This window comes from Rhinolophus hipposideros, assembly GCF_964194185.1.
Source record: "Rhinolophus hipposideros genome assembly, chromosome: 23".
NCBI lineage: Eukaryota > Metazoa > Chordata > Mammalia > Chiroptera > Rhinolophidae > Rhinolophus > Rhinolophus hipposideros.
In genome coordinates, this window is record NC_138069.1 from 31814447 (window position 1) to 31830745 (window position 16299).

Below are 16299 nucleotides of genomic sequence, written 5' to 3' on the forward strand. Positions count from 1 at the left end.
GACTTTCTTTAAACTATAGACTGAACATCCAAGTCTACTGTTGAAAAAAATCTCACACATTAGATTCATTGTTTCTAAGGCCAAAGAACCCTTTTCTGCACCCCTAAAACTGAAAAACATAGGAAGCCATGCTCCAGAAACTGCCATATTTTCTTGAAGTCCTCTGAAATTCTCAAAAGAATAAAATAGCTTAATCTTTTATAAACACAGCTGCCCTAGCCTTCCTCTGCCTGTCATTCTCTTGGCCCTTCATGGAGTCCTGCAACCAATTTAAACACGTGTTTCCCACCTTTCAGTCATGTAAAAGAAACAGTCTTCACCTAGGTCTTGTCTGCCATCTATATCTAGCTGAGTGGATATTCATTGTATGGCCTACATCCCTTTTCTTGAAGTCTCAATCTTATTCTGACAGGTAGCAACGATGTTTGCCTGTGTTGAAGCTCAAATTAATCAAACGAAACAGTCTGGGAATTATGTCAAAAATTGTGATCTCTTTGCTTTGTCACTATGGATGTTTGATATAATGTGTAGGAGGAAGCAAGAATGACGTAGACCAACAGCACGAATATATACATACACAAACACACACACACACACACACACACACACACACACATACATTTTTAAAGCTAGTTGAGTTTTCAAAGATCACACAGAGAGTTGATGGCAAACCTGGAAGAGTCATCTGAGCATTGCTCTTTCTACTGAACCTCACAGTGTTTAAGGATTTGGAAGTAAACTTTTGAAACACTTTACCATTTTGTTAATGCTTTAGGATCTGCCAAACTCGAAGATGCCTATTTTCTCTGATCTTGACCTCACTTTAATTATTTTAATTGAAGTGAGACAGAAATTTTAGAATACCTAGCCACAGAGATAAGTGGATGGGTTTTGCATTTTTAATTCTCTATTTAATATAAAAAATGAGTCAATATTTAATGTTACCCACCGCTTTCAGAATTCTGTTAGAAAGAAGAGATCTCCAATCATTTGAAAAATTGCAGACCCACAGCTGGCCTTTGTCCCTCAGGGATTGGGGCACTAGACAACCATGGAGTTTCTTATGACTAGTCTACAGGTTCATTCTTTCTACTATATCAGAAAAATGGTGGGAGTTAACTATTATTCTGAGGTTAGAAATTACAAGCCAATTATAAAACCCACTTGATTTATAACTTTCTTTTTGATTTGTAACTTTCTTTCGCCATATATGGGATTATAAAGTTTTCCTTTATTATTGTTTGTATAACAAAATGAAAAAGCAGAGGCTTCTGCTCCAGATTACCTAGGTTCAAATCCTGCACTGTTATCCAACTTTTCTCTGCCTCAGTTTCCTCATCTGCAAAACAGATATAATAATGGTTCATAACTCATAGTTTTATTGTGAGGAGTAACTAAGTTAATGCTAAGGAATGATTGGATGTTAGTAATTTTCCTCAGCACAGATAAGAAATGTCATAAAAGAAAGGGTACAAGGATTATAGTCTACCTTTCTTAAGGATAATTATCAGTTATGAAATGACCTACAACATTTTTCCACTTTGCAGTACAATAAACATCTTTATTGACATCATACCATACTTGTAAAATTCATGTACATAAAGAAAATCATAGAGCTAAGTATTGATAAGTAGCTATTTCCAAGTGGAATACTGTACAATTGAAATCACTATATTAAAAATATAGAAATGCCCTAACTGGATTGCTAAATAAACAAACATAAGTAACACTATCAATAAATATGGAGTTTCATTTTAATACAGTATTTTTAATAATATAACTAAGCCAATAAATTCTTTTATAGCTAAGTTTACAAAATCCTTAATGAAATGAATGAGGATTTTCAATCATTATTGAGGACTCTTCTCATAAAAAAATAAAAACAAAGAAACCCCCCCTAAAAAACAAACAAACAAAAAAAAAACAATGTCAATGGGCCAGGGATAGAGAATTCAAGTCACATCTGGGGATTTTCCTAAATATTCCTATATTGGGAGACTCAGTGTCTCATATGTAAAAGAAGGTATTTGGTCCCTCTCTTTTTGGCATATTTTAGTTTTATCACTCTGCTGTTTATTATTGTATGATATTATTGATTACCACCTAACATTCAGACTCTCCTGAACTCTGTCATATGTTCACACAGTTTTCTTCACTCATTTGTCCTCTCCTCTCCTTGAGTCTTATCCACAAGAGTGCCATATTTTTAGGATGTCTTTCTCTGCTCAACACACCGAACAGTCACTCACTAATTAAAGATTCTACTGGTCCATGAAAACTTTCCCATTTGACTAAAGTACAATAGGCTATTTTCTTTTATCTCTTCCAGTACTTGATGTGATTTTTGAGGACCTTAATCCTAATGTTTACCTCCACTAAGTACTTACATTCATGCAATCCTCTTAGTACACACATTTTGGATGAACAATTCTGTGCAAGAATATGATATAAATAATTCACTATTCATCTGCACCTTAAATGAGGTTGTTTATCTTATATCTCCTGGTTTTATAAATTTGCCTCATAAGTTTTTTTTTTCTTCTGTTACTTGTATTTTTTATGGGTCTGGAACTAAGTTTCCAATCAAAGAAGTTTTGATAAGCACCTATAAATTCAATTCAGCATAAAGCTTTCTGTAAACACATATTGGAAGTCTCACATAGGGCTTTATAAGTGCAGGAAGAAATATATTTTAGGGCATTCTCTGCTCCAAAATACCCATAATATGGCAGAGGAGTGAGATAAGAACACAAGTAACTATAACGGAGCTGAACAAATAGTTACAGGTAGAAAAACATATACATCATTCCAACTGTGGATGAAACCAGAAAAAATTTTGTCATACAAAGCATTCCACCATATGTGAAGAGGTCCCATTACAGCTTTAAAACTTTCTTTATGACTATTAATGACAATCTTGAAGAAAAATTTAAAATTTGAAAAAGCACAAAGAAAAAAATATTATCCTTCATCCACTAGCCAGAGTTAACCACTGAAAGCATCATTTACCTTTTTTCCTTTTATTTTTTCTTTTATTGTACATTTAGATAGATAAATAGATACATAGGAAGGAAGGAAGGGAGGGAGGGAGGGAGGGAGGGAGGGAGGGAGGGAGGGAGGGAGTGAGAGAGAGAGAGAGAGAGAGAGAGAGAGAGAGAGAGAGAGAGAGAGAGAAAGAGAGAAAGAAAGAAAGAAAGAAAGAAAGAAAGAAAGAAAGAAAGAAAGAAAGAAAGAAAGAAAGAAAGAAAGAAAGAAAGAAAGAAAGAAAGAAAAAAGAAAGAAAGAAAGAGAAAGAAGATAGAGGTATAGGTATAAATATAGACATAGATCTGTTTAGTAGGCTGATTTTTCAAACAATTATGCATGTGTGAATGTCCATATTAACAAACATTTTCTGGCATTCTATTATATCATAAAGTTGTACCATAATTTATTTAGCAGTCCCTATGCTTAAAATTGCCATTATTTCTTAATTTTGTTGTTATAAATAATGCTATAATGAATATTTGTATATGTCTGAGGCATCATGCATATTTCCCACTTTTTCCATAGAACAAATCTCTAAAAGTGGCTTTGCTGAATAAAAAAGTATGAGCATTTAACGGAGTCCTGGCAGAAATCAGATGGTACACTCAAAGGGATAAATGAAGAAAAATTAGTGAAGGGGTTATTTACAAAGATGTGGGCAAGCTTATGGTCCACCAATAAAAGTACCGTAGGTCTAGCAAAAGTGGAAAGCTATTATAATCTGAATCAACTTCTTATTACCATGGTACCAAATTACCACAAACTTCATGACTTTGAACTGCAAAATGCATGATCATATCTTAAAGTTGGAAGTCTCACGCGCTAAAATTAAAGTGTCCTCTAAGCTGACTTCCTTCTGGAGGTGCTAAGGTAGAATGTGCTATTTGCTTTTTCCAGGTTCTAGAGACATGTATTCCTTTGCTAGGGACCCTCTTCCATCTTCAAAGTCAGCATTGCATCAGTCTAACCCAATTCCTTCATCATATCTCTAGCTCTGACCTCTTGCCTCCCACATATAAAGACACTTGTGACTACGTTGGGTACACCTACACGATCCAGAAGAATCCACTCACCTCCAGATTTTTAATTTAATCATATCTGCAAGATCTGTTTTACTAAATAAGGTGCCATACTCACAGAAAATAAGGATTAGAACATGGACATCTGTAAGGGCCATTATTCTGCCTACCTCCCCAATCTCATCCGGAAAGTACATGAAGCAACAGCAGTGAGGGGGCCTAAGAAAGGCTGTAAAGCAGAGGCCACCCATCAAGTGTTGTGTCTTTAGACAGATGATATAGCCACTGCAAAACAGTGGTCAGGCAGGGAGGGCAGATGAGAATAAGTACCTAGGATTCTCTCTTCTTCTACCCAAAGCATCCGATTGGTCAAACCAAATGGAAGGTAGAGGACAAGAGCCAGATAATGTGGCCTAAAGAGGTCAACCTCATGGGGCATACTGCATGGGAAGGAAAGGTAGAGAACAGATCTAGAGAAAAAGATGGACATTATCCAGAAAATTTCTCCCAAAATTAGCACATTTAGCGCATATCTGAGACTCTTTATTTGGACCCTTTCCATCATAACTCTCTGATGATACAGATAAAACTTAGGTCTTTTTAATTGATTCCTATTCCTTGAAAAAAGTAGTCTATAAAATAAATTACACAGGAATAGAGAGACCTATATATTTTATACTGTGTCAACATGAACAACTTTCCAATTGGCTTTATAACGGTCAAGCAAATGCCTTCAGAAAACTGCTGTCCGGGAGTTAATGTGGGTTAATAGCCAGGGCCCTCTGGCGAGCCCCATGCAAGGGTGCCAAGTCAGTCAGTGATTTGCAGTCCAAAGCAGCCTAGAGGAAAGGGTGGACTTTCTGAGCCAATATTTCGCATCAGTTATTGCTCAGTTTAAAAAGAGATAGGGCTTCTGAGTCAGTGGGAACCCAAGGGTACAATTCTATACTGACTTCAAGAATAAAAATAGCAAAGCCAGAGTCCCATTTCTATAAACAAAAGGACTATAGGGACAATTAAAACTTAATTGGCACAACTTAACCTACAGTGACTATAGCTGAACCATTTGGAGAACGGATCAGCTCAGTAGACACTCTGAACACAGCATCCACCAGAATAGACTATGGCTCCCTCATTGAACAACCTCCACTCCCTTGGAAGTAACAGGAGGAACTACGTCCTCATTAGAAACAGACCTGAACCCTGTAGAACACAAGAGTATGACAATTTGCCTTAAATGTAGTTCCTTTTCTTTTCTAACCCTCTAGTGACTCTTTCTCCTCTTTCACTTTCTTTTAAGAATAAAACAAAACAAAACAAAACAAACAACTGGATGCCTTTGTAAGGTAATGAAGATGTGATTGAATTCAAAAATTATATTGAGCACCAACCATATGCCAAGCACTGCACTAAGCTTTGGGGATGTGGTTAAAAACTATTGATACAGGACTTGTCCTTACTGAGTTTACAATAAAATGCCAAAGAAAAGTATTAGGTTTGAAATTCGGTAGGTGGTGAGAATTATTCATGTCTAAGTAAAGATGTGATCACAAACACCTTACACCTCCCCCAACACTGCATACATGGGGAGGTTTCCTTAAGCTGGTAGTCTTCCATTAATTTTAATATATTTATATCTTATAAACAGAAAAGCCTAGAAAGTGGTGGATCATGGGGTATCCCTAGAATGATATATTTTTCACGCAAATAAAGCACTGGAATATAACTACTCATGACACTTGTAAGAGACAATAAGAAATATTTTATTCAAGAGGGACTGGGGGTTTTGCAGTAGGGGAGAGGGATTGGGCTCAACTACAAATACAGGACAAATGAGGATTTAGAGCACAGGAGCACGGTAGGTGTCTGTGCATGACAAAGTACAAGAGGAGACATCGAGGCTCGGGGGATTTTTGCCAAACTGATTAAACAGGATTTTGGTTGAAACTGAGCAATGCAAAGACGGACACAGCTGTCCAAAGGTGGAGAGCAGTTGACCAAAGGGCTCAGAGGAATCTGATTCAAGTATGGGGAAGGAGAGAATCTTTGTCAATATCTAACAGAGTGTAGAATATGTTTTTCTGTCCTAGTCTTTTCTGGCATATATATGAGGTTATATATAAGCAATATGCCTTTCTTCTGAACACATAATGGTTTTCAGGCTTGTTGATGTTCACCTAGGAACTAAGCAACAGAGAATCGTGAAGTGCTCTGAAAGTCATTTGATATGGAGTCATTGACCTCCCCAGTTTGCACTGGAGAATTGTTAAAGATTATTCAAATAAAAATTAAGTGGAAAAAAATAAGCTGGGGCTTTCAAATTTGTACTGATGTAAGAAATTATTTTACAATACAAACTAATAAACATGCACAACACAAAATACAATGGCAAAAAAGTATCAAATTTGAAATTCAGTAGGTAGTGAGGATTATTCAGTTGCAGAGATCTGATCACAAAATCCTCCCCCTTCCCCAAATATGCAAAATGAATACATGATGTGTATCATGCATATACATAACGTCTTGTAAAACTTCTTATAACTTTCTTGTAAAGCTGTAAGATCCTTAAAAGTGGTGGCTACAGTTTTCACCTCTGAATCTTTATTACCTAGCAAAGTCCTTTCCCATATTGGACACTTGAGATATGGAGAGTTTTCAAAACAAAATCTGTAAAACAAATGCCACTTATTATTATTTGTAAAATTTTTACTTAAAATACTCATGATGGTTTTGATTTTTAAAACAGGTTATTCAGAATGCATACATATGTATTATATATATTACACATATATTATATATATACATATATATATACTTATATGTGTGTGTGTGTGTGTGTGTGTGTGTATATATATATATATATATATATATATATATATATAATCTCCCAAGGCGCTCCTCCCAGAACCCCTTCCTCAGAAAAAGACACTAACATGAATAAAATGAAAAGTCATCTTCAGATGTTAAGACCAACATCAAAACCAATATCTACTAACAAACACAATGAAGTTTCAGAAAACATATTGAGGTTTGTTGTTCACTAATTATCCATGGATGACAACCAATAGACTCAATTAATTTGGGGGGATTTAAGAAAAATACATATTTAAATTAGATTTTGCCAGGCAGAATCTGTCCAACAAAGGGCAAGAGTAGAAATACTTTTTCTGATCAATTAGCTATTATTTATAATTTCCTCATGAAACCAGTTCTGTGTTCTTTTTTTTCTATGTGTACATCGTGTTCTAATATCTAAACAGATGCAGGAAAATAAAAAGACAATTATTTTATGGTTATTCTGTATAACTTCTACATCCTTTAAGGGACTATTTTGACTAATGCACTTTATGTAAAATATAATAAATAGGTCAACTTTATGTCTCCTGAGTGATTGACAATAAGAGCAAGACCAATAGCAAGTTAGAGTAAATAGGACATGGGAGAAAGGATGCAGATATTTACATTTTTTTATTAATCCACTAATGTTAGGAATAATCTAACTAGAATTCTGAACATAATAATTCTGCCATACTGTGATCTGATTTTTCGTTACTAAAATTTACATGTGGGCCTGCCAGTTAGCTCAGTTGGTTAGAGCTCCGTGCTCTTAACAACAAGGTTGCCGGTTCCATCCCCACATGGGCCAGTGAGCTGTGCCCCTCCACAACTAGATTGAAGACAACTACTTGACTTGGAACTGATGGGTCATGGAAAAACACACTTAAAAATAAATAAAAGTTTTTTAAAAAACTTACATGAGCCTTCATATTACCACTTGCAATAATTTAAGTACTTATATTTATATTTACTCATATATATTTAATATAAAATACTCCACAATTTTTTTCAAAATGTTCTGCTGTTTATGACATAAAGCTTAATCACAGTATGCTGCTCATAGCTGGTAAGCAATAAATGTCTGTTTTAGTGATAATTATAATAATAAAAAAATATATACCAAAAAGATGTGTCTCTATGTTTTGATACATATTCTTATATAGTTTACTTCATACACATTGATATTTTAGATCTTTGCATATTCCCAGATTATTCTCTTTTTCCCCTAACAAATTAACCTTTATAACGCTGTGTTATATAATTCATAAAAATATTTTATAAACACTAGATTACGTTAAAATCAAGACCTTTTTTTCCAAAAGACACATTTAAGAAAGCAACCTACAGAGGAGCTGGAAGTTATCTGCAATACATATGTGTGACAAAGTACTCATTAGAATTCTATAACAACTCATCCAGTACATCAGTAAGAAAATGACAATTGAATAGAAAAATGAGCAAAAAGTGAACAGGCTCTTCACACATAAGGATACCCAAATAGTTTTATATAGTCAGTCATCACTGGAGTATAAACCCCATGCCATGTAAGTACACAACCCCATGCCATGTAAGTACACAACTTCTAAAATTGCTTCTAATAAAAAAACAAAAGAGAAAATTTCAAGTGTTGGCTAGCAAAACACATGCTCTGGTTGTGGAAGTGTAAATTGCACAACACTTTGGAAACCTGTTGAAAGAATCTACTAAAGATAAACTCTACATACGATTCCGCTCCTAAAAGCATCAACATGTTCACCGAAATAAAAATGGTTACAACACTACTCATCCGTGCTCTGTTTTTTTTAACTTTATATCTTGAAACCACTCAAATACCTATCAACTGCATAATGGATTTAAAAAAAGCTGTGGTTATCTCTCATTATGGATGGGGGGAGGGGGGTCGACAGTGTGAGGGATATAAATGATAAACATCTAAGTATTACTTTGTTTTGTGCACCTGAAACTAATAAAAAAATATATAAAAAATCAATAAATACTTCAAATTAAAAAAAAGCTGTGGTGTATTTTCACAATAGCATACTCTGCACTGTAGAATTTACAGCAATCAGATCAACTACAAGTAACAATATGAATGAATCTACATCTACAACAGAGAGCAACATGACAAACTCAAAATAGAACATCTGTACGATTCAACTTATATAAAATTCAAAAAGAATCAAAACTAACCTATGATGCAGAAGGAGAATTCTTACAAGTATGTGTGGAGCGGTGGAGGGGTGGGGGGTGGAGAGGATTCCTGAGCACAAGAGAGGCTTCTAGGACACTGAGGATACAGATTCATGATCTGAATTCTAGGGATAAGAGTAGATCATTTTGTGAAAATTATTTTATCACTGTGCTTTTCACCACTTCACCACTGTATTTCTTTTTCAATAAAAATTTCAAAAATACTGAAAGGATTATATTTACACATACATATTTTCTATATTCCTTTATACCTATCTACAAACACTATCAATCTACCATAAAAATCAAATACGCACTTTGCCTGTGAAGCCATGGGGGGCCGACATAAAGGATGTTGATAGAAAAGCAAATCAATTGTATTCTAGCTCTATGTTTACAACTAACCAGCACACTGACCTCAGGGGGGGTAAAAATAAACAGCAGGCTCCGAATTTCCTGAGGCATTGGGACAACATTAAGCCCAGATTTACGTTTTTTATATCTTATATAAACGATGTATGCAATTTCACATAAACATCCCAAGTACTAATGCTGTCTTTGAAAAAGAAGGAAAAGAATGGATATAGTTGGTGGAATATCAGTAGACCCATTGCTATGTTTAGTTAGGTTTCTAACAGTTCATTTTACAAAATGCATCTCTTTGGTTGGTCACAAGTTTTAACTTTGCAAATGCAAGTAGAAGAAATTAAAATAGTATTCAAGTAGTTGGAAAATACACACACACACACACACACACACACACACACACACACACATATATATTCATATCCATATGGTAGTCTTAATTTCTTAGTTGAAGAGAATCATGACCCATCACCAAATGAGGAAATCCTTAGTGCTGTTTACCTTGATGTGTATATACATTTGCCAATAGAAACTTCAGTACATTAGAATCAATTGCTGTTGTGACAGGTGATCTGAAATCACTGTTTTCTCTATTTGTAGTCTCAGTACCCATGGGCTTGTTTCCTCTGACCAGGGTCGCATGGCCCTCTAGTTGAGTGCCATAACCTCAGTGGCTTTGAAAGTCAGCTCTCCAAAAGAGTTCTCCAATGAAAATCAAGTTTTTTGCCACCCACTTGAGAATGAGCTACAAAAGTCATTCCTGTTCAAAGCAAATCATGACCTGAAACTTCTCTGGGATCCTAACCCTGGGCTCCCCAAAGTAAATTTTAAGTATGCCACCTAGTATATTTTAAATCAGAAAATCATAAAGACAACTTCTAAATTCGGTAGATAGATTAGATAGATGGATGAATAGAAAGACAGCTAGCTAGGCAGAAAGACAGACATGAGAAAAAAATGCTAATGATATTTATGCTGTTTGGAGCATTAGAGATTACTGGTGCTTTTCTCAAAAATCACCTGTTTTCTAAAATCCTCAACTGTGCACATGAATTAATAATCAGAGAAGGGGTACATTGTTAAATGAGAAAAATGTTATGATAAAAATCTGGATTTTTTAAAGAACATTGTATGTGGCCAGTATATGAAAGAGCTTTCCCAGAGAACCAGAAATTCTACCTAGAAAATCACTACCAGCAAAGCAGAAACCAGTGGTACATACACACATACACAATTAACTTAAAAAAATTTTTAATGTCAAATATTCTAAAAACCATAAATAGAGCACATTGACTTTTTGCTGTTGTTTCAAGACACCACTGTCCTTTCCTGCAAGCCTTTCCTGTTTCAGATGGCATTTCAGGAAGCTATTTGAAAATTCAGCCTCTCCCACACCCATACCTCCACTTTCAATTCCATTTGTTTTTTTAATATAGAAAATGTTCATGGGGAGCATTGGAATAATAGATCTGGAGACTGGACTTTGCTTTACATTTCTCTTCTTAGAGAAGTTCAGGTGGCAATAGTCAATCTATGTTCCACCATCCCACAGTGTGATTTTAAATGTTTCTGAAATGACTGGGCTCCCAAACTGGGTCATGGTGGCCCTCCTCCAATTAGTCACAGCCTCTCTGCTGTGAGGCTGATGAAAGAAATTTCCAACATTCTTCTTCACTGAGATGGACTAGTTAAGGATGATTAAATAGCATGCTTTGCTCTCCATAGGGCCCACACAGAGATCATAAAGTGCCATGTTTCAAGAGGACACCATGGAAGGTGCATATTGATGTGGTTTTTTTAAGATAAGAAAATATCACAGCTTACAAGAACCTTAAAGATCATTTATGTCATTCAGTGAGAACTTTATTCAATTATTCATTCATTCAAAATATTTATTAAGCTTACGCAGTGCTAGAAAGATGCTCCATACTAAGGATAAAATTTTAAACTAATTTCTTTCTTTTTTGGAAAAAAAAATCACTTCTTTATAATAAATATTTTTGATTATCTCCTCTATACCAGACACTGAGTCATTAGGTGTAGAACAGGAAACAAGGCTGTAGCAAATGCTATGATGAACCATATCTACTGTCCACTTCCAGTGTACACAACTAGCCTAACTAACCTTTAGCTACCAGCTCCTACATTTCTTTTACCAGGGGCTTTTGTGTCATTAGAGTCAATTTTGCCGTCTACACAGCAGGATAGAAATGTCAGAGAATCAATCCCCTCTCCTCCAGTCACCTGTCCTCCCCTTAGGTGCCCTAACAAGAAACTGGTAAAAGCTGGTAGTAGGGTAATTAACTGCACAGGATTGTCTGGCACTGAAAGATTACCCAGTGCTAAAACTATAACTTTCAGTGCAACCAGGATAGTGCGTGAATATGCTAACCTCAATTCTAGGGTAGGTTAACTGTGAGGCACAGATTTTACACTGGTGCTCAGGGGGGCCCTCGCTTGAACTTTTCACTGACTACGTTCTCTTCCCTGTCTCACTTCCTCACGCTGCCTCCATTGTTTCTGAGATCACCTTCAAAATTACTTGCACTTGAATCCTTCCCCCAAGCTCTGCTTCTGGTGAAAATGAAACTTAAATAAAGTTATGATGCCTACCCTTAACGGGACATAAAGCGTAGTGACAGCGTCAGGCAAGCAAATGGGTAATGATGATGCAGGGTGATGAATTCTATGATCAGGAATTGACTATGTACTCTTGGTGGGAACGAGAAGGCTCACAAGAAGCTCCATCTAAGCTGAACTTGGAAAGATGAGGTGCAGTTAACTCACTGAAGAGGGGAAGAAAAATACAACTTTTTGTCAAGAGGAAAAAAAATTAAACCTTAGAACCGAAATAAAGCACAGATTATTCAGGGATCTACAAATAGTGTCTGTCCAATGATTGGAGCCTAGAATGAAGTGAGTAGTTTGGGTAGAAAAAGCCATAGATAGATTTAAGAGAGGCCAGGTCAAAAATGACCTTGTACATCCTGGTAAGGAGTTTGGACATTATCTTGAGGGCCGTAGAATGGCATTGACAGGCTTTAAGTAAGCAAGGAAATGACATGATGAGACTTGACTTCAGAAAAAATCATTCAAACTCCATTGTGAAAAATGGATTGGAGCGGCCATGACCGAAAACAGGGACATTACGGTAGTTACATAGATTCAGGGGAGGGCTAATGGTGTTTTGAATAGTGGGAATAGGTAGAAAGGGCTGTGTTTTTAAGGAAGTAGAAGTGATTTATTAGATATGGTCTGTAAAAGTCCAGTTTCTTGCTTTTGTAAATTGATTCAGAATGGAAAATCGTTGCATTAGTAAATTAAATGCAAGGTTTCAATTTAGGACCTGTGGGATTTGAGTTTTTGTGGAGAAGCCCTTGCATATTATCATGAGAAGTGGCATAAAACATAGTTAACATTGTGAGATTAGGAAGCAAATAGGTATTAATGCATCTGGAGTTTAGTTGCCTGTGTTAAGTAACTTCTTAAATATTTCTAAATCTCAGTTTACTCATCTTAAAATGGGGACAATATTTGGACCTATTTTATAAGGTTGAGGTAATACATGAAAATGGGTTAAGGAGAGAGGCTGGACCACAGTTATTTCTCATTATCATGATGCTTACATTTACCAGCAGTATCACCATCCATGTTGTGATACTCAGCAGATACTTGGATACTTAGATTGGGGCCAAAGAGAGAGAGACAGACTGAAAATATAATCTAAATTATGTTGATGTAAGAAATGCCCAAGCTTATAAAGAATTTTTATAGGATTTTATTTGAACCAACTGACAATAAGTGCAGGGAAGCAAGATCTCAAATGCTCGCAAGAATAACATTTTTTGCAGTTTCATGTATGCATTTGGAATTACAAAGGGGATTTAAGGAAGATTACGTGAAGGTGGGAGAAAGCAAGGTGGGGGTTGGATTATAGGATAGTTAACAAGATTATGTGTTCCCTTGAGGATGGTTAGTTTATTTCAAAGGCATGTTAACCCAGATGCTCAAAAACAATGGACAGGGCTTTCTTTTTCATCCACAATTATTAGTATGTAAAATATCCATGAAGATGGATAAGATGACGAAGGGGAAGTGTTTAGAATGAAAGAGGGAGAGAGAGAGAGAGAGAGAGAGAGAGAGAGAGAGAGAGAGAGAGAGAACGTAACTGAGGAAAACAAAAGGAAATTCCAATAAGGAGGCTATGAAGAACATAGCAGAAGGGTGTGGTGTCACAGCACCCCCTCCCATTTCCTCTAAAATAGAGTGCAATGCAAGGAGAAGTTAATGAACAGATCAAACTCTGCACAAAGAGTAACTAAAACTAGGATTGAGAAGTCTCCACTGAATTTAGTAGCAAAGAAGTCAATGGTGATTTTTATCTACAACAATTTCAGCTTAGTGGAGGTGGCAGAAGTCAGACTGTAGTTGTCTGAAGCACAAATGGAAGGTAAAAAAAAAAAAAAGAAGACAGCAATTGTAGACAACTCCTTTTAGACACTTGGCATTGAAGGAAAGAAGAGAGATAAAACAATAACTCCAGGGGTTCTAAAAGAAGTGAAGGAAAATTTTTATCTTTTCAAGATGGGAGAGAATTTCCCAGTTGAAGTACTGTTGGGAAAGGGTCCTAGAGAAGAAAAGGTTGAAGATAAAGAAAATAAGCTGCATCACTAATGATCCAGACTCTTAAGGAGACTGACTACAAGGGGCTCCTGTGTGTAGGTGAGTTAATATCATGACTCAAGAAGGAGTAAGAAAATTGGTGCAGATGTGATGAGATGTGAAGCTAGAATTTGAATGTTCAAAGGACTGAGGCTATGAGTGATCCATACAGATGCTGATGAAACTGAGAACTTCTTTAGGACTTAGGGTAGGGAGCAGGGCTGTAAGTCAGAGGCTTAACTTTCCAGTAAATGACGGGGAGCCCTAGGAAGACCTGTAAATGTCACCAATGGATAGAGGTAAAGAGTTATGCTTCTCAAATAAGTGGTTTTTTATTTTATTTTTATAGAGTTTAGCAAGGGATAATTGCCTAGGATGATTTTCAGAATTAAATATATACGTATAAATATATACATATATATATATATATATATATATATATATATATATATATATATATATATATATTTTTGAAGATACACACACACACACACATATATAGCACATTAGTTTTTGTTTTTAATTAACATTTTAGAACGCTTTCAATCAACAAATTTGCCAACCCAAATCAATACCAATACTGTTAATACTATAGTCTGTTGGGATGCTATAACCAAACACCATAGACTAGGTGTCTTATAAAATACTGAAATTTATTTCTCATAGTGTTAGAGACTGGGAAATCCAAGACCAAGGTGCCAGCATTGTCTGTTGAGGGCCCTCTTCCTGATTCATAGCTGGCCATCTTTTCACTGTATCCTCTCATGGCAGAAGGGGCCAGGATACTCCCTGAAACTGCCAAAATAAGGGCATTCATCCCAGTCACGCGGGCTCCATCCTCCTGACCTAGTCACCTCCTCAATGTCCCGTCTCCTAATACTATCACCTTGGGGATTAGATTTCAACACAGTATGAATTTTGAGGGGACACAAACACTAGTCTAGAGCAGTCAATCATCTGCTTCTCAGCTAGAATTCTACCAAGGGTGAAACTATAACAGAGAAAGCGACATTTGTTGCACTACAAGTACGTGTCTTGGGGATGTCTAAATTGTTCTCGGTATTCTATAAGCGCTCTGCTAGGATATGCATTACCTGATGTTGTTAGTTTTCAGACAGGGAAATTATACACCACAGGTCATTTGTGCAGAAGTTTATGGACACTCTAGAATGTTAGTGGATGATGGATTGCAGAGATTCTGTAAATCCTCTGAACATATACACATTTTTTTATTTCCAACTCAAAATATTAAAGGAGAACCTGCAGTGTATTCAGTTTGAAAGAAATGCTGTGTGGTCAGTTTCATCCTATTTTCAGTTTTCTTTTACTGACATTTCTCTCCAAAGTAGCTGCATCAATTTAGACTCCATCAGTGCAAATATGAGAGAACAATGTTTTTCATATTCCTGCTGATACATACTACTTTGAAACATTTAATACTTTTTCTACTGTGTTGGATGTAAAATTGTGCTGTTTTGTTTTCAATTGCATTTTCCATTACATTCATGAGGTTCAAAATTTTTTCTTTGCAAACATTCAGATTTATTTTGTGAATTGACTATTCATATCTTCTGTATATTTTTGTTCCCATCTTTCCTTCTTTTTTAAAAAAAATTTTATTTTTTGGTCTTATTCATGTTTAGTTGTTTATTTTGTTGTTTGCATATTTAGCTTTTGTTAACGGAGTGTTAATGTTGTATCTTCTTTCAGTCTACCCAATATTTTTTAAACTTTATGATTGCTAAGGCATACAGAAGTTTTTTAATTCACTGTAGTTGTTTATGTACTTATCCGTCAGAAAGTCTTTGCTAAATAGTGATTAACAATTATATTTATATATTTTATTGTAATATTTGTGAAATGCTAATTGTTTTTATATTAATGCAATTATTCCAGTTTGAATTTACTTTTATATGATTATGGTAGGATCTAATTTATTTCATATGCTTGATGACTTAACCCAACATAAATTATTCACTAATAAGTTATTTACCATACTGAAGTACACGCTACTTCTGTCATATAAGTTTATCTATCTATCTATCTATCTATCTATCTATCTATCTATCTATCTATCATCTCTCTGTCTATCATTTTCCAGAAGTCTCTATTCCAATCAATTTATTTATTGGCCTATTGCAACATAACACAATGTCCACACAAGTTTTAAAGGATATGTAAAATTATATATGTTCTT